Here is a 20,258-nt window from a genome sequence, read left to right on the forward strand (position 1 = left end):
TTCAAGTTTAACTATGATAAGATATATTCTAGCCAGTTGAAGGCCTTAAGAAATCAGGACTGACCCTCCCACACCAAAAGAAAGTTCTGCCTTCTGATTAACTTTGGGTTCATAATTATAACATCAACCATTCTCTGTATTTTTAGTCTACCCCAAAGATTTCAGACTTTAATCTCTGCAAACAGCAGGAGCCACTTCCTGAAAATGAATCTATATATCTTTCTGTGTCCATCCCATTAACTTTGTTAGCCAAATGCTGACTAGTACAGGAGAGGATATTTATATAGCTATTAGGGAAAAGCGAATTAAGCACCTTTTTTAAAAAAAGTGAATTCTGCAGGTTTGAGTGAAATATTTTCTCTGGATCCCATATGAAAGTACAACTATTCCTCTTATAATTCTCCTTAACTTTATGCTGTATTAAATGAAAGTATAGATTTGCCTATGTTTAAAAATGAATGGCATGTTTCCTTCTAGTCACTGTGTATCTATGTTAAACATAATTTCACGGGGGTGTGGGGGCGACTAAAACCTCTGGTCCGTCCTTCACGCCCTACCGAGGTCACCAGTTGCCCCCCACGAGCGGCTCTCCAGCACAGCCACGGCCCCAGAAGCACAAGGACTTAATGCAGAACCCAGCAGCTTGGAGCAGAAAAGTGAACGGACTATGCATTGATCCAGGCCATCAAATCTGCCGGAGGGGAAAGGGTGTTGCCCCATTCGCCCTCTCCTCTCTGGAAAGAAAGATGGCGGCCACATGGGAGCCTTGTGGACAGCAGGTATGAGCTGGGAGTGTGGGGGTGACTAAAGCTCATGGGAAGGGGGGCGTTTCGGTCCGCCCTTCACGCCCTACCGAGGCCACCAGTTGCCCCCACGAGCTGCTCTCCTGCACGGCCACAGCCCCAGAAGCACAATGACCTAATGCAGAACCCAGCAGCTTGGAGCAGAAAAGTGAAAGGTCTATGCGTTAATCCAGGCAATCATTTCTGCCCAGATGGGAAAGGGTGTTGCTCCCTTCCGCCCTCCTCCCTCTGGAAAGAAAGATGGCGGCCACATGGGAGCCTTGTGGACAGCAGGTATGAGCCGGGGGAGTGGGGGCGACTAAAACCTCATGGGTCGGGGGGCGTTCCGGTCCGTCCTTCACGCCCTACCGAGGTCACCAGTCGCCCCCCACGAGCGGCTCTCCAGCATGGCCACGGCCCCAGAAGCACAAGGACTTAATGCAGAACCCAGCAGCTTGGAGCAGAAAAGTGAACGGACTATGCATTGATCCAGGCCATCAAGTCTGCCGGAGGGGAAAGGGTGTTGCCCCATTCGCCCTCTCCTCTCTGGAAAGAAAGATGGCGGCCACATGGGAGCCTTGTGGACAGCAGGTATGAGCTGGGAGTGTGGGGGCGACTAAAACCTCATGGGAAGGGGGGCGTTTCGGTCCGCCCTTCACGCCCTACCGAGGCCACCAGTTGCCCCCACGAGCTGCTCTCCTGCACGGCCACAGCCCCAGAAGCACAATGACCTAATGCAGAACCCAGCAGCTTGGAGCAGAAAAGTGAAAGGTCTATGCGTTAATCCAGGCAATCATTTCTGCCCAGAGGGGAAAGGGTGTTGCTCCCTTCCGCCCTCCTCCCTCTGGAAAGAAAGATGGCGGCCACATGGGAGCCTTGTGGACAGCAGGTATGAGCCGGGGGAGTGGGGGTGACTAAAACCTCATGGGTCGGGGGGCGTTCCGGTCCGTCCTTCACGCCCTACCGAGGTCACCAGTCGCCCCCCACGAGCGGCTCTCCAGCATGGCCACGGCCCCAGAAGCACAAGGACTTAATGCAGAACCCAGCAGCTTGGAGCAGAAAAGTGAACGGACTATGCATTGATCCAGGCCATCAAATCTGCCGGAAGGGAAAGGGTGTTGCCCCATTCGCCCTCTCCTCTCTGGAAAGAAAGATGGCGGCCACATGGGGGCCTTGTGGACAGCAGGTATGAGCTGGGAGTGTGGGGGCGACTAAAACCTCATGGGAAGGGGGGCTTTGCTCCGCCCTTCACGCCCTATCGAGGCCACCGGTTGCCCCCCCGCGAGCGACTCTCCAGCACGGCCACGACTCCAGAACACAGAAACCAATTTCTTAACTATCTGACTTTCAGTAGAAATACTTCCAGGGTCAATAGGTAAAATAGCAGAAATCCAAAACCAACATTTAATTCTTGAACCCAGCTGTAGAAAGCAAATCACTTCACAATGCTTTTTCAGCATGTCTGATTTGGGGGGGGGGTAAACTCTAAATAATAGTGGTGAATCTTTTATTGAAACAATGAATCTAATCAAAGCAGATAGAGTGTTAACTAGAATTCATCTGCCTCACAGGGACGGGGAGGGGTGGGGGTGGGGTTTTATTGGGGTTCTTCATGGTAAAAAATAAGTATTGGTAAAGGGAAATGTGTTTGATATTTGCATGACTGAGACATAAACCTGAAAGCTTTGTAACCTTTCCCACAGTGATTCAATAAATAAATTAAAAAAAAAAACATAATTTCAGTTATTCTGCATATATAAATTCACACCTACTTTTATTGTTATATTCACACACAAGCATTTTTCTGTGTTGTCACAAACTGTCACAGGCATCACTTTTTTTAATTTACAATTTGGGCATGTCTTTTATTCATTTTAAAAATTTTTATTAATGAAATACCACGAGGTACAGTTGAAGACTTACAAATTTTTTGTGCTTGGGTTTCAATTATACAATGATTGAGTACTGATCCCTCCACCAGTGCCCATTTTCCACCATCACTGATCCCAGTATCCCTCCCACCCCCCATCCCTCCCATCCCACCCTGTGTCCGTGGCAGGGCATTTTTGTTCTCTCTCTCCTTTTGGGTGCTGTGGTTTTCAAAAGAGGCATTGAGTGGCAATCATGTTTGGTCTATAGTCTACTTTCAACGTGCATCTCCCATCTTGGGAGGATTCTCCCAAGACCCTTTATTTGGTGCTCCCTTCTCTATCTGAGCTCCCTTTTCCCCTAGCATGTGTGGCTGGCCTCCAAGCCATGGAGTAAACCTCCTGGTACTTATCTCGGCTATTTTTGGGTGTTAGTCTTCTATTTGGTTACTTTATATTCCCCAGATGAATGCAATCTTTCTATGTCTGTCCATCTCTTTCTGACTCATTTCACTTAGCATGATACTTGCCATGTAGTACCACTTGTATGTAAATTTCATGACTTCATCTTTTTTAACAACTACATTTTACTCTATTGTGTAGATGTATCAAAGTTTCTTTAACTAGTCATCTGTTTTCGGGCACTCAGGTTTTTTCCAGATTCTAGCTATTGTAAACAGTGCTGCAATGAACAAACAAGTACAGATGTCACTTCGACTATACTTTTTTGCCTCTCTGGGATATATTCCCAGGAGTGGTACTGCTGGGTCAAATGGGAGCTCAATTTCTAGTTTTTTGAGAATCGTCCATACTGTTTTCCAAAAGGGCTGAACCAGTCGGCATTCCCACCAGTAGTGAATCCCTTTCTCCTCACATCTGCACCAACACCAATTGCTTTTGTTCTTTTGGATGTGAGCCAGTCTCTATGCTGTGAGATAATATCTCATTGTAGTTTTGATCTGCATCTCCTTGATGATTAATGGTGTAGAGCATTTTCTCATGTGCCTTTTAGCCATTCGGATTTCTTCTTTGAGAAAGTTTCTGTTCATTTTGTCACCCCATTTTTTTTATTGGGTTGGATGTTTTCTTCTTGTGGAGTTCAACCAGTACTTTGTATATCCTTGATATCAACCCCTTGTCAGATGTATATTGGGAGAATATCCTTTCCCATTCTGTAGACTGTCTTTGTATTTTGTTCACTGTTTCTTTTGAGGTGCAGAAGCTTCTTAGTTTAAGATAGTCCCATTTGTCTATCTCTTTTTTCACTTGCTTGGCCAGTGGCATGACATCTTTGAAGATACCATTAACTTCAATGTCATGGAGGGTTTTGCCAACCTTGTCTTCAATGTACCTTATGGATTCCGGTCTGATGTTGAGGTCTTTAATCCATTTTGGTCTTATTTTGTGCATGGTGTTAGGCAGAGATCTGAACCCATTTTTTCCATGTAGCTGTCCAGTTTTGCCAGCACAATTTGTTAAAGAGGCTTTCCTTGCTCCACTTCACATTTCTTGCTCCCTTATCAAAAATTAGATGATCATATGTTTGCGAGGAGATGTCAGTATGTTCAACCCTGTTTCATTGGTCTGCAGCTCTGCCTTTGTTCCAGTACCATGCTGTCTTAATTATTACTGCTTTGTAGTACAGTTTGAAGTTAGGGAGGTTGATTCCTCCCATTTTCTTTTTCCCAAGAATTGCTTTAGCTATTCGTGGGGGCTTATTGTTCCATATGAATTTCAGGACGTTTGCTCCATTTCTTTGAAGAAAGTTATGGGTATTGTTATAGGGATTGCATGAATTTGTACAATGCTTTGGGAAGTATTGTCATTTTGACAATGTTAATTCTCCCGATCCATGAGTAGGGGATATCTTTCCATTTTCTTGTGTCCTCTTTTATTTTCTGAAGTAGCATTTTGTAGTTTTCTTTGTACAGGTCCTTTTTTACTTAGTTAAGCTGATTCCTGTCACTGTCACTGTCCTCCCATTGTTCATCAAGTTGCTCGAGCAGGCCCAGTAACGTCTCCATTTTGAAACTTGTTGTTACTGTGTTTGGCATATTGAGTACATCACGGGTAGCTTGTCAGGCTTTGCCATGCGGGCAAGATACTTTCAGTAGCTTGCCGGGCTCTCTGAGAGGGGCAGAGGAATAGAACCTGGCTCGACCGGGCTGGCTGCGCACAAGGCAAATGCCCTACTGCTAAGCTATCGCTCCTATGTACTTGATTTTTTGGGGCAAAATTGTGAACAGGATTTTTTTTATGTCACTTTCTTCTCTCTCACTATTTGCATATAGGAAAGACATGGACTTTTAGGTATTGATTTTATAGCTTGCAAATTCACTATACAAGTCTATTGTTTCTAGGAGTTTCTTGTTGAGGTTTTAGGGTTCTCTAAGGATAGTATCATATCATCTGTGAATAGCAAGAGCTTGATTTCTTCCTTTCCTACCTGAGTGCCCTTATTATCTTTTTCTTACTTAACCGTGATTGCAAGTACTTCCAGTACTATATTGAACAGCAGTGGAGAGAGTGGGCATCCTTGTCTCATCCCTGATCTTAGAGGGAAGGCCCTCAGTTTTTCCCCATTGAGGATGACTCTTGCTGTAGGTTTGTGGTAAATGGTTTAAAATATATTGAGGAAAGTCCTGTCTATCCCCATTTTGGTGAGGGTTTTCATCATAAACGGGTGCTAGATCTTGTCAAATGCTTTCTTTGCATCTATTGATATGATCATATGGTTTTTATCTTTCCTTTTGTTGATATATTTATCTTTCCTTTTGTTGATTATGTTGATTGATTTCCGAATGATAAACCATCCTTGCATCCCCGGGATGAATCCTACTTGATCATGGTGTATGATCTTTTTGATGAGTTGTCGAATTCTATTTGCTACTATTTTGTTGAGAATCTTCACATCCGTGTTCATCAGGGATATCGGCCTGTAGTTTTCTTTTCTTGTGGTGTCTTTGTTTCCTTTCAGTATTAGAGAGATATGGGCTTCATAGAAATTGTTTGGGAGAGTTTCTGTTTCTTCAATTTCCTGGAAAAGCTTGAGAAGAACTGGCAACAGGTCTTCTTAAAATGCTTGGAAAAATTCACTAGTGAATCCATCTGGACCTGGACTTTTAGTTTTTGGGAAGACTTTTGATTGCAGTTTCAATTTCCTTGATGTTAATAGGTCTATTTAGGCACTCTAGATCTTCTTGATTCAGTCTTGGGAGATTATAGGAATCCAGGAATTTGTCCATTTCTTCTAGGTTCTCTTGTTTCGTGGCATACAGACTTTCAAAGTAGTCTCTGATGATCTTCTGAATTTCTTTGGTTTCTGTTGTGATACCCCCCTTCTCATTTCTGATTTGGTTTATTAGGGCTCTCTCTCTCTCTCTCTTGCTTTGTGAGTGTTGCTAGTGGTTTATCTATCTTGTTTATTTTCTCAAAGAACCAGCTCTTGCTTTCAATGATCTTTTGGATTTTTTTTGGGTTTCCATGTCGTTGATTTCTGCTCTAAGTTTTATGATCTCTTTCCTTCTGCCTGATTTGGGCTCCTTTTGTTGATCCTTTTCTAAGATCTTGAGCTGTGAAGTCAAATTGTTTATGTGGGCCCTTTCTTCCTTCCTGAGAATTGCTTAAAGAGCTATAAATTTTCCCTTTAACACGGCTTTAGCTGCATCCCATAGGTTCTGGTAGCTCGTGTCTTCATTCTCATTTGTTTCCAGGTATCTTTTGATTTCGTCTTTGACTTCCTTCCTGACCCACTCGTTGTTCAACATTGAGTTGTTTAATTTCCAGGTGTTTGATTTGGTTCTCGGTGTCTGTGTGTAATTCACTTCTCAGTGCATCATGGTCTGAAAAGACTGTTGATAGTATTTCTATATTCCTGATTCTATTGAGGTATGTTTTGTGTCCTAGCACATGGTCTACATTGGAAAATGTTCTGTGTGCACTGGAGTAGAATGTGTATTCTTTCTTTTGGGGGTTTAAAGCCCTGTATAGGTCTATAAGCCCTCTCTCTTCCATTTCTTCTTTCAAAGCCAATGTTTCCTTGCTGAGTTTTGTTCTTGTTGATCTATCCAGAGGTGATAAGGTAATGTTGAAGTCTCTGGCTACTATTGTGTTGCTAGCAATGTCCCCCTAAAATCTGTTCGCAGTTGTTTTAAATATTTAGCTGTTCCCTCATTAGGTGCCTATACATTTAAGAGTATGATTTCTTCCTGTTGTACGAATCCCTTGATAAATAGAAAATAGCCTTTGCTGTCCCTTCTAATCTTTTTCAACCTGAAATTGATGTTGTTGGATACTAGTATGACCACCCCAGCTTTTTTGAGGGAGCTGTTTGCTTGCAGGATTGTTTTCCATCCTTTAACTTTGAGTCTGTGTTTGCTCTGACTGTTCAGATGAGTTTCTTGTAGGCAGCAGAATGTTGGGTTCTGTCTCTGAATCCGTTTTGCCACTCTGTGTCTCTTAATTGGTGAATTTAGACCGTTGATGTTGAGGGAGATTATTGTTATGGGTTTTTTTTAAACAAAGCTAGTTTATTTTTTATTTTATTTATTTATTTATTTATTTTGCTTTTTGGGTCACACCTGGCAATGCACAGAGATTACTCCTGGCTCATGCACTCAGGAATTACTCCTTGCGGTGCTCAGGGGACCATATGGGATGCTGGGAATCGAATCCGGGTCTGCCACGTGCAAGGCATACGTCCTACCCACTGTACTATCGCTCCAGCCCCTGTTATGGGATTTTGTGTTATCTTTCTGTAAGGGTCTGTTGTGCCTGGAGGGTTTGTTTTATCTTACAGTAGTCCCTTTAGCCCTTGTTTTAGGTTTGGTTTTGAGTCTATGAAGTTCCTAAGCTGCTGTTTATCTAGAAAATAGTGTACTGTTTCTTCAAGTTTAAGTGAGAGTTTAGCCGGATAGAGTATTCTTGGTGAAGTGTTCATTTCAGTGAGTTTTTTTTTGCTATATCCCACCATTGGCTTTGGGCTTGGAGGCTTTCCTCTGATAGGTCTGCTGTGAATCTAAGGGGTTGCTCCTTTGCATGTGATTCCCTTCTTTGACCTTGCTGCTTGCAGTATTGTGTCTCCATCAGTGGCATCCACATTCTAACCATGATATGTCTTGGAGTGTTTTTGTAAGGGTCTCTTTTAGCTGGTACCCTTTGGGCTCCTTGAATCTGAATGGCTGCATTGTCCAGCTCTGGGAATTTTTCAGCAACAATTTGTTTGACTGTGGCTTTTTCACTGGGATTGTTTCCCTGACCTTCTGGTACTCCAATGATTCTAATGTTGTTCCTCTTAGAATCATCTTCTAGGACTCTGATTCGCTCTAGAGCTATTTTGAGGTCTCTTGTCACGGTTTGTTGTCGCCTGTTGGCTTGGTGCAGCTGATCCTCCAGCTCACTGATTCTGTCTTCAGCTGTGGCCATTCTACTGTTGAGGGCACAGACTGAGCTTTTTATTTCATCTATGGAATCTTTTATTCGTGACATTTCTGGGTGTAGCTTTCCAATTTCTGCTCTCATTTCTTCCCGTAATTTCTCGATTGTTTCTGTCATGTTACTGGATATCGTCTGACTGTTTCATTGAGTTCATTGAACATCTTCATTACTTCATATCTGTATTCTTTCTCAGAGAGGTCTTTTAGGTGAGTAGCACCTACTGAGGCTTCTAGACTCTCCTCATCATCCTCCCCATGTGGTGGGGATTTGTGTTGTTTCTTCATGTTGGTGTGGAGGTATGGGGATTGAGATGTTACACTAGATTTCTTGGTATGAGTAAACTACCTGTGGCGGTGTGAGCGCTGGCCAGCCCAAAATTAGACCACGCTCACTTCTATAGAAGCCACACCCACTTCTAAAGAGGCCACGCCCCCTAGGTACCTGGTTGGGGGGTGGTGCGTACCAGCTGGGAGGGGAAGAAGACCAGCACAGCATTGGGGATGAACAGGAAGAGGCTCAGGGCTAGTGGGCAATCCAGGGTCCTAGAGGATGCCCAGCGTGCTTGCGCGAAGAAAGTCAATTCCCCGGTTCAGAGTACTGGCAGCTTAACTGATCTGGGGGCAGAAGAAGACCGGCAGAGCGTTGGGGACGAAACAGGAAGAGGTTCAGGGCTGGTGGGCGACCCAGGGTCCTAGAGGACAACAGGCATCACTTTTAATGACTTTTTATCCGACATATTAAAATAAGTTTTTTTGTTATTCCTCTATTGTTTACCTTTGATGGTTGCTGATCTGTTGGTTATTGTTTTAAATACAGAATGCAGCAAGATTTAGTGATTAACATACAACATTTGTAGCCCTTTAGGTTTGTGTTTGAAATAAGAAATGCTACTAGGCTTTATGATTTAAGACAATTTACACTTTCTCTGTGGTGTGAGACATGCTTAATAGCACTTATTTATATAGTTTATAGTGATTTAGTGAGAAAACATACAAGATGCCTAGCAGAGTATCTCACCTGGCACATGGTAGGTCTTCAGTAGGTCAAATATAAAATTTCCAGTTAACTATAAAGTCCCAAGGGCAAGCAATGCTTTTATTAGTACACAGTCCGGACATACCATTCTGTTGTCAGAGTCAAAGGTTTATTTTTGTTTTGATTTGATTTGTTTGCTTTGTTTCTTTATCAGTCACATCTGAGTGAAGTCATACAGTAATTGTATTTGTCTTTCTCCATCTGACTTATTTCACTAGTGTAATGCCCTTCAGGTCCATCCATATTGTCAAAAATGCCATTTAGGATTATTTCCTATGTCGAATGACAGGTTCAAAAGTCCAGGGGTCATGTTATAGGTTGGTCTTTTAAAATATTTGTATTAATTCAGTAGTTGTTTTGCAAACAGGGAGTGTGTCTATGCATGAAACACCAGGTACCATCTGTCAGGAATCTTAACTATCTTATAACCAACGGTCTTAGCTCTGAGTCCTCCTGGCATCAAACTGCCCTGTCCTGATAGTACAGTGGGTAGGGTACTTGCTGGCATCTCAATATGGTCCCCACCAGGAGTGATTTCTGAGTGTAGAGCAGGAGTAAACCTTGAGAACTGCCTGGTGTAGACAAAACCCAAAATAAATAAAATTTTAAAATTATATAGCACAAGTGCTACTTTCCACCAAGAAAGACAAGGGGGAAACACCTGCCCAGGAGCAGGTGGAATACATTGGGCTGGTTGCTAAGATTGCACTCACAAGCCAGCCTCCCCTCCCGTCCCCTCCCATCCCCTCCCCTCCTCCCCTCCCCTCTTCTCCTCTCCTCTCTCTTGCTCTTTCTCTCTTCCCTCCCTCTCCTTCCCCCTCATCCTTTCCCTACACCTTCCCCTCCTCCCCCTCTTCCTCCTTCCCCTCCTCCCATTTGTAGTGTTGGGGGTTGAACCCAGGTCAGCACCCTCAGTTTATCCATGTGCAAGATGAATGCTTTACCTGCCTTTATATCTCTCCAACCCTGGGGGGCCTGCCTTCTTAAATGGTGGGTTAAGGGTCCATTCAGTTTAAGGATAATATGGCAAAACTACATTGAAGTTTGCTTTTTAATGACAATCATCTGCAAGTTTAGAGTCACTACCAAGAAGGTGAAATTGTGAAGGACAACACTTTCAAGAATGTGAGTGAGGTTTGAAGCTTAAGTTAAGGGTAAATTGTACTTAGTAGTTGCCACCTAGTTTCAATGCTGGAGTTACACATGTAAGTAGCTTTTTGAGCAAGCTGTGACTTGGGCTTAACCTTACAATTATGTAACCCTGTGATGTGAAAGGGTGAATAGTTCTAGGAGAATATGATGGTGTGGATGGACTCTTAGGTCTCCTATCAAAAACTGAGGCTTAGGTCCTGGTGCTGCCTTTTACCAGTGAGTACTATTGAACAGTTAACCAATTTCTTTGTTAGTAAACAAAGAAAATTGTCGTTTATTCCTGAAGGTTTTTAAAAAAATTGTTTTGGTTTGGGGAGCATATCCAATGGTGCTCAGGGACTATACCTGGCAGTGCTCAGGGGACTATATGTGGTGCCAGGGATAATACTGAGGCTGGATACATGCAAGGCAAGTACTTTAAGCCTGGTACTGTCTTTTATGTCCTATTTCTCAATACCTCTGTGACAGGTTGTTAGATTATAATTTTCAGTACATGGAATCTGCACATGTTGCCAGAAAAACATTGACATGAACAGTCTGAAGACAGATTGTTGACAAGAAGAGATTCTGAAGACTGTCACCTAATGACACTCTGCAAATTTTGTGTGTTTATAGAGTGACATCACTTAAATATAACAGAATGCACTTTGGTGGGTGAAATTAATATTCTGAGTTGTTTTATATTGAGATGAGTAATACTGAGAATGAGCTAAAGATTAGCCCTAGCATGAAAGAGAAAAACACATAAATTTTACATGTACCGTTAAATTCCATTTTAAAATCACTTCTGTGGGAAACAGAATGAGTTACGTTCTCAAGTCTACGTTCTTGTTGTATGGTATATACAATAAAACTTTTATCTCACCGGCATGGCAAAGCCTGGCAAGCTACCCGTGATGTATTCAATATGCCAAACACAGTAACAAGTAACTATGTTACTGGGCCCACTCAAGCAAATCGATGAACAACGGGAGGACAGTGACAGTGGTAATTTGTTTAAAATACATAAAACTTAATTCAATAGAAATGCCTAAAGAAATTATCACTGTATCACTGTATCACTGTCCTCCTGCTGTTCATCGATTTCCTTGAGCAGGCACCAGTAACATCTCCTTCGTCCTAGCCCTGAGATTTTAGAAAGTGCCACATTCTAGGCTCTTTCAGGGTCAAGGGAATGAGACCCATCATTGTTACTGGGTTTTGGCATATTAAATACGCCACGGGGAGTTTGTCAGACTCTGCCGTGCAGGCAGGATACTCTTAGTAGCCTGCTGGGTTCTCCAAGAGTAAGAATTAGTAATAAGATGTCGATTCCAGGAGCTGGGTTTTATAGTCTCTGGGTCTTGGCCGTTGATGGGATAACACGGCACCGGGGGCAGTTGGTGGGTGTAATGCCTACCTATTGGAAGATGGGGGATCTTGGTGGAGGAGGCCTTGTCCCGATCCAAGCAGGCTTGGAGATCTCAGCCCTGGGTCCCACACGCCTGGGTTCCTCTGCTGGTTCCTTCATGTGTGAGGCTCATCCGAACGTGTGGAGAGTGGTCTTAAGCATGGCTGTGGCTGTTTATAGAAATTATTATGTATGATTATAGAAATTATAGAAATATAAATTATGAATTATAATTTATAATTATAGAAATAAATAACCATACTGAGGGGTGGAAAACTGAAAAAGGCAATTCAGTAAGATGGAAAAATGTTGAGTATGGCAACTGAAGAACTTTCTTTTCTTTTTTCTTTTTTATAATTTTATTTATTGAATCACCATGAGAGCAGTTACAAAGCTTTCGGGTCTAAGTCTCGGTCATACAATGAAACACCCGTACTTACACCAGTGCCCATTCTCCACCACCAAAAGCCCTAGTATACCCCCATCCCACACCCTCCCCCTACCTGTGGGGCAGATGATTTTCACATTACTCTCTCTCTACTTTGATCATATTCAATATTTCGACACCAGACCCACCATTATTATTTGAGATTTTACCCCAGCACTCAGATCTGCTGAAAAGGCAACAGTAGACAATTTGTGTTCTATTGCTGGTTATGAATAACATATGATGTTGCATGGCTGTAGTAGGGCCATGTGATTTTGAAATTCCGAAATTTTAACACTTAAATCTGGAGGGATTTCTGCCAAAAGCCACTGGGTTTCGAGATTTGCTCCTGAGTCTCTGGGATCATGGCCATTGAGCAGCTTGATCAGGAGCCAGAGAGGCCATTCATGGGCAATGACTTGGGGTCTTGTGGGATGGGGAGACCAGGACCAGCTCCACCCCATCCTGTGGGGCCCAACAAGTTTCATCACTGCGGGCCCAGACCTGACTGTCCAATGGCCTCTAGAGGATGATGGCCACCAAGCTGCCAAGGGGGAGCAGGCGGAGGGACAACAGTGGCCCAGCGACAGTAACCTACTGCAGGGTCCAGACACATTTCTGCCAAAAGCCGCTGGGTTTTGAATTTTGTTTCTGAGTCTCTGGAATCATGGCCATTAAGCAGCTTGATCAGGAGGCTGTTCATGGGCAATGACTTGGGGTCTCATTGGGGTGGGGAGGACAGGCCCGGCTCCCCACTCCCCCCCCCCCCCCCCCCCCCCCGTGAGGCCCAACAAGTTTCGTCACTGTGGGCCCAAGCCTGACTGTCCAATGGCCTCTGGAGGATGACGGCTACAGAGCCGCCAAGGGGGAGCAGGCGGAGGGACAACACCCTTTCGTCCCTGGGGTGGCCCAGTGACAGTAACATACTGTGGGGTCTGGACGCATTTCTGCCAAAAGCCACTGGGTTTCAAGATTTGTTTCTGAGTCTCTGGGATCATGGCCATTAAGCAGCTTGATCAGGAGCCAGAGAGGCTGTTCATGGGCGATGACTTTGGTCTCGTTGGGGTGGGGAGGACAGGACCGGCTACACCCCCATCCCGTGAGGCCCTGCATGTCTCGTCACTGTGGGTCCAAACCTGACTGTCCAGTGGCCTCTGAAGAATGGCGGCCACTGGGCCACCGGGGGGAACAGGCCAAGGCACAAACCTATTCCCACCTGGGTTGGCCCAGCACCGGTAACCTACTGCAGGGACCGGATGCATTTCTGCCAAAAGCTGCTGGGTTTCGAGATTTGTTTCTGAGTCTCTGGGATCATGGTCATTAAGCAGTTCAATCAGGAACCAGAGAGGCCATGCCTCCAATTATATAGCTGAGCTGGAGGTGGTTTGTGGGTGTGTTTCCCACATACCTAACTTTTGACTATTTACTTTCTTGGTAAACTTTGCCCCAAGTTTTTGGGGTCTGGCCAAAGGCACAGCAGCAATTTTGGGATATCTGGAAGTCTGAAGGCACATCAGGCTGCTGATGCACTTGCCTCACAGGTACAGATTGACCTGCTGGCGGCACCATATCCCCTGAATAACTTTATTTTCAAGGAATTGAATTACAGAAAGAACTTGACTAATTTCTCTTTTAATTATTTGAAATAAATAAGGCACATTTTAAAAAGCATATGGACTGGAGTGATAGTATAGTAGGTAGGGTGCTTGCTGGCATCTCATATGGTCCCCACCAGGAGTGATTCCTGAGTGCAGAGCAGGAGTAAACCTTGAGAACTGCCTGGTGTGGTCCAAAACCCAAAATAAATAAAATTTTAAAATTATATAGCACAAGTGCTACTTTCCACCAAGAAAGACAAGAAGTGATTGTAATTGTAATCTTTATATTTAGAAATTGTCCATGCTTGATCAGGCAAACATTTCTTTTCAAAAATGTTTTGAATTTCAAAATGAGAGTGTGTCAGGTACAAGAGTTCACCATGATAATTAAAGAGAGGGAATTCCTTAAAAAATATTATTTGGCCTGGAGATTGCTCAGTGGTAGAGAACTTGCTTACAGATGTGAGGTTATAAGTTTATTCCCTGGAATGGAAACTGAACCATATTGCTAAACACTATTCTAGTGACTGAGCAAGAGTCCTTGGGAATCCTTGGTGACACAAGTGTGCAATCTCTGACACACCACAGTCAGTATATGCAAGCTCTAGAACCTTGTGTGTGACCTCAAGACATTAAAACAACAACAAAAAAGGGAGACAAAGCGGCAGGTGGTGGTGAAGGCAGAGACAAAATTGTCAAACTGCAATAAATCTGTAATAAATCTATAGTTATAAAAAATATTGTATGTCAAACTGCAATAAATCTGTAATAAATCTATAGTTATAAAAATATTAAAGATCTTTTACAATGTATCATCAAAAATGAAGAATCTAAGATGTGTATACCCCTTGATTCAGGAACTTCATAATGATGAATATAGATTAATGAAATATAGATATACATAACTATTTTCTTTGATCATGTTTTATTTAGTATGTTTTAAAAAGAAAAACTAGAAACAGCTCCTATTTTCATAGATAAGAAATTGTTTAAATTGCACAAATTCATACAAAGGAATGATTTCAATGATCTGCACTAAAGATGGGAGCCATTTGGTCCAAGAAGCAAGGAGAGGAAGATGGTAACATTTTTACTTTCATGTATTCTGAAAAATTCTGAACAAAATGAAGTTTGTCTTAGCCGTGTTCCAACTTTCCCTTCTGCTCTTTCTTCTCTCAGCTGCTCTTCCTATTGCATCCTAAACTCCTTGAACTCATTTAGTTTCTTTGCTTCTGTCACAAAGTGGTTTAGAAAAAAAATCCCTCTGTGTATGATTTCACTTCTTCGCTCCCTTTTTCAGGCAACACACAGGATTTCTCAAAAGATTTTGGGGTTTTGTGTGTGAGAGTTTGTTTTCATTCCATCTCCAATAATGGAAGCCTGGTATGAGGCTATGGCAAATATTCAGGCCACTATGTAGTAGGAATAGAAGCTTTACAAATTAAGCATCTGAAGTTACTGATTGCCTCTCGTATTTTTGTATAGAACCAGACCATATTTGTTCTCTGCATTAGTAGTAGTAAATGACTATTATTTAGTGGCAAATGGTTGTACTCCTACACAGGCCAGGCAAATCATATGTTGTTAAAAGTAGAAAAGGGCAGCAAACAACTTTAAGGTTCTTAATGTGTTTTCCCTTTTTTGCAAAGACCATAATGAGTTAATTGTGTCTGGTTTTATTTTCTTTAAAAAGTTTAAAGGACCTTTACATCTCCTTTCATTGTATCTTTATGACCACCTATACAGAGGTAGGAGAAGTATTACTGAGCCCATTTGAGAAATGATGAAACAGAGACACAAGGAGTTAATTGTAGAGCAGTAACAGGACCCAAGATGACTGACTGCAAGCAAGCTGGGCATTTATCTTATAGATCACAAGCAGGAGCCCCTGGTAATAATTAAATTATTCCTGTAGCTAGGCAGAATTTGAAACCATTCTCAGGAACTCAGTCTGGCTTATAGTTTTTAAGTTAAAAAAAAATTACAGGAGTTGTCTGTTCTTTAAGAATTTTGTATGCTGAAAGAATAACACATTCAAACCAGCGGTTTTAACCAGGGACAATTTTGTCATCTCTTCCATCATCTCACCCCCTTTTAAGAGTACAACTGGCAATGCCCAAAGCCATTTTTGATTGCTGGATCTGGGGAGGGTATTACAAGCATTTGCAGCAGTGGAAACCTTTTTCTCCCAAGGGCCATTTGGATATTTATAACAGCATTTATATGTCAGATCATAAAGGCAAATAGGCTGTGGGCAGCCAATTAGAAGCAAATGTATAAGGCTAGAGAGACAGTACAGTGACTAGGGCTGTACACAGCTGACCTGTATTCAATCCCTAACACCTCCATGGTCTGCTAAGCACCACCAGGAGTGATCTCTGAACACAGAACCTGGAGTAAGCTCTGAGCACAGCTGGGTGTGGTGCCTAAACCACAGGCAAACAAAAGATAAATATGTGTCTGTCTCTTCACATACCAGGACCAAGCCACATGATTACATTAAGGCCACAGGCGATCATTCCCCACCCTGATTTGGTGAACAGCAGTTAAGGATTCTGCTAAATATCTTACAGTGCCCAGCATAACCTCTTTAACAAAGTGACCCAGCTCATGGTGTCACTGGTGTTGTGGTTTGAAGAACCCTGATCTCTTGATCTCTTGGCCTTAGTCAATGGTGGTTTTGCTTACTCCCAGTCACATTTTCAGCCTCTGCCGTGAGAATTATATAACTGCTAATGGGATCTTTCTTTCTTTCTTTCTTTCTTTCTTTCTTTCTTTCTTTCTTTTCATTATTTTTTAAATTTTTTATTGGTGAATCACTGTGGGGTACAGTTACAGACTTACAAACTTTTGTGCTTGCATTTCAGTCATACATTGATCGAGTACCCATCCCTCCACCAGTGCTCATTCTCCACCACCAATGATCCCAATACCCCTCCCACCCCCCTACTCCTCCGTTGGGATCATTTGAAAGGAGAAGGGGTTCAACCTTTTCTACCAAGAATTTAGTGCTTCCTCTTTTTTTTTTTTTTAAGGGGTAGGGGAGTTTGTGTCATACACAGTGGTGCTCAGGGCTTACTCCTGGCACTGTGCTCAGTGATTAACTTGGCAGTGCTCTGGAGACCAGTAGTGGCGCCAGGGTCAACCACGTGCAAGGCAAGCTCCTAGCCCCCTGTATGCCCTCTCCAGCCTGCTTCCTCTTATTTATCCTCTCTCAATTCATGCTCCCCAGATGTCATCCTCTCTACCACCACAGATTAATTCACACCGCATGGTTTTCTCTGCTCCGCTCTGAGCTTCCTTCTTGCTCTCCAAGAACATGGAGTCTGAGCAAAGACTGGGTGATGGGAGGAGCAGCAGTTTTGAGAGGTGCCTTCAGGCAGGACCTGCTGTTATGTCTGGAAATATGGTTTGGCAGAGGAGACAGCAACTGATCAGAGTGCCTTAGGCTTGTGGGCAAACGATTGTTTACCACATGCCCCCTATACCTTTGAACTCTATCTGTATGTTGATGAAGTATACACGTGTAGTCTGCCATGCAGGTGTTTTCCGCTTACTCTTAGAATAGACTGATTAAGGTGTCCTAAATAGAGGGGCTCTCTGATTCTTTAGGGTGTGTGGAGGGAGGCACAGCAGGTCTAGTCATGTTAGCATTTTATTTCTCAGAATAATGCTGACAATTGATAAGGAAGCATTTTTTTATCCTAGTAATAAAGATTAGAACTACATATATTTCACTAATTGATTTATTAAGTGTGGCCAACCAGGATTATTTTCATCAATCTCTTTAGGGTCTGCTTAGAGCTAGGTCAAAATGGGTCTGTTTTCTGCAGCTGCCAATCTTCTTCAGCTGGGTACCCATCTAGATCGGCATTCTGGAAATAGTCCTCAGACTCCTAGGTGCTCCTTTTAGACAGTTCCTAAGACCCAACTGTTTCTCATAATGATACTAAGGTCTTATTTGTCTTTCTGTTTATTTTTTCTCCTGTGCCTCATTCTCAGCAAAAGAAGAGGTCTGCCTGATGTCCCAGCATAAAACCGAGCAGAGGTTCTAAACTACACTAGTTGTCACCTCCACCCACACAATAAAAAGATAATTTGTTTTCACTTAACAATAAAAACATAATTCAGTTTCACTTAACAAGTTCCTTGCTGGACAATAACAATGATTGATTTCATCAGACTTTTACCTCTGAATACTCTTGTTTTTTATATTTTGGGTAACAAAATGGGAAGTCAATATAAAACAAAGAAGCATTCTAAATACAAAAGTTATATGGAGGAAAAGTATGGGTTCTGCTTGAGTTGCAAGATGAATTTAAGTCACTTTTTTTTTCTTTTAGTGATATCAGAGTTATTTCAAAGAACAACTGAAAAGCCAAACTATAGTAATTTAGACTTAGATATTCATTAGAACGTTTCAGAGAAGTGAAATAAACCTCTTGTTTTAAAGGGAAAATACAGTTTGATAACAGTAAAATCAGTTAAGTAATTTTTTAAGAAAAAATTTAAAAAAATTGTTTTTAGAGGGTTACTCTCAGTGGTGCTCAGGAGTTACTCCTGGTCTGGCACTCAGGAACCATTCCTGATGGTACTCAGTGGATCATATGGCACCTTATCCAGTATTCTATCACTCAGGCCCCAGGGAAGTAAAAATTTTTGAAAACTCTCATTCTCCAAAGTGAGTTGTTACTTTTCCATTACTAAAAGAATTTCTGATGAGCTTAAAGGTGATATTAAAAGGTATGATTTTCTAAAGTATGTATAAGAAAGTATGTCAACACCATGAAGTTCTGAATCATTCCACATACTGATAATATGACCAATAAGTAATCAAATCATGGGTGTGCAAAAGATCTCTTCAAAATACAATACAGAACAATAGATTTTGTTTTAGGATAGAAAAAGTTTATTAGTATGAACTTTTATACTGATGAAAAAGTTGTTGTTGTTGTTGTTTTTACATTTAACCTAATTTTATTCATGCTTGCCTTGGGATGGGGAATAGATCATTCAGTAAAAGCATACAGTAAAAACAAAACGTCTTATCATGTGCAACTTTTAAACTACAATAATGATGTACCTTAATTACTTCCATGCACACTGATGAAAAAGTTTTATCAATGAACTTTTCATTCATGTCACTGTCTCTGTCACTATCCTCCCATTGTTCATCGATTTGCTCGAGTGGGCCCAGTAACGTCTCCATTGTGAGACTTGTTGTTACTGTGTTTGGCATATCAAATACATAAGGGTAGCTTGCCAGGCTTTGCTGTGCGGGCAAGATATTCTTGGTAGCTTGCTGGGCTCTCTGGGAGGGGTGGAGGAATCAAACTTGGTTCCCTCGGCCGCATGCAAGGCAAATGCCCTACCCACTGTGCTATCACTCCAGCTCATTCATAAAAAGCAATAAATCATGTTTGTTGGTTTTCAATTCTATAATGGAAATATCTTTCAGAAACTACTACTTGATTGAATTTGACACAGTACTAGAGAATTATGTTAACAATATAAAAGACTATCAAAATACTCTCCACATTTTGCAGCTACATACTTTTATAAATCAAGATTTTTTAAAATTTATTTTTTAATTGAATCACTGTGAGATACAGTTACAAAGCTTTCGTGATTGGGTTGCAGTCATGCAATGTTCTAACACCCATCCCTCCATCAGTGTACATTTCCCACCACTGATATCCCCACCCCCTATCCCTCCTGCCACCCCCAAGTCCAACCTGCCTCTATGGCAGTTCTTCTTCTTCTTCTTCTTCTTCTTCTTCTTCTTCTTCTTCTTCTTCTTCTTCTTCTTCTTCTTCTTCTTCTTCTTCTTCTTCTTCTTCTTCTTCTCCTTCTCCTTCTCCTTCTCCTTCTCCTTCTCCTTCTCCTTCTCCTTCTCCTTCTCCTTCTCCTTCTCCTTCTCCTCCTCCTCCTCCTCCTCCTCCTCCTCTTCCTCCTCCTCCTCCTCCTCCTCCTCCTCCTCTTCCTCCTCCTCCTCCTCCTCTTCCTCCTCCTCCTCCTCCTCCTCCTCCTCCTCCTCTCCCTTCTCCCTTCTCCTCCTCCTCTTCCTCCTCCTCCTCCCAAACTTTCATGTTTGTGTTACAATCACACAATGATCAAACACCCATCCCTCCACCAGTGCGCATTCCCTACCTCCAATTTCCCCAGTATACCTCCCCCTTTCCCACCCTCCCACTGCTTCCATGGCAGACAATCTCCCCCATACTCTCTACTTTTGGGCATTATGATTTGCAATACAGATACTGAGAGGGTATCATGTTTGGCCCATTATCTACTTTCAGTGCACATCTCCCATCCTGATCGATTCCTCCAGCCATCATTTTCTTAGTGATCTCTTCTCTATTCCAGCTGCCTTCTCCCCTCTCCTCATGAGGTAGGTTCCAGCTATGCAGCAATCTTCCTGGCCCTTGTATCTACTGTCCTTGGGTGTCAGCCTCATGCTGTTTTATACTCCACAAATGAGTGCAGTCCTTCTATATCTGCCCTCTTTCTGACTCATTTCACTTAGCATGATATTCTCCATGTCTATCCATTTATAAGCAAATTTCATCA

This window comes from Sorex fumeus, unplaced genomic scaffold (genome assembly GCF_029834395.1).
Source record: "Sorex fumeus unplaced genomic scaffold, SorFum_2.1 ptg000006l, whole genome shotgun sequence".
NCBI classification, from domain to species: Eukaryota; Metazoa; Chordata; class Mammalia; order Eulipotyphla; family Soricidae; genus Sorex; species Sorex fumeus.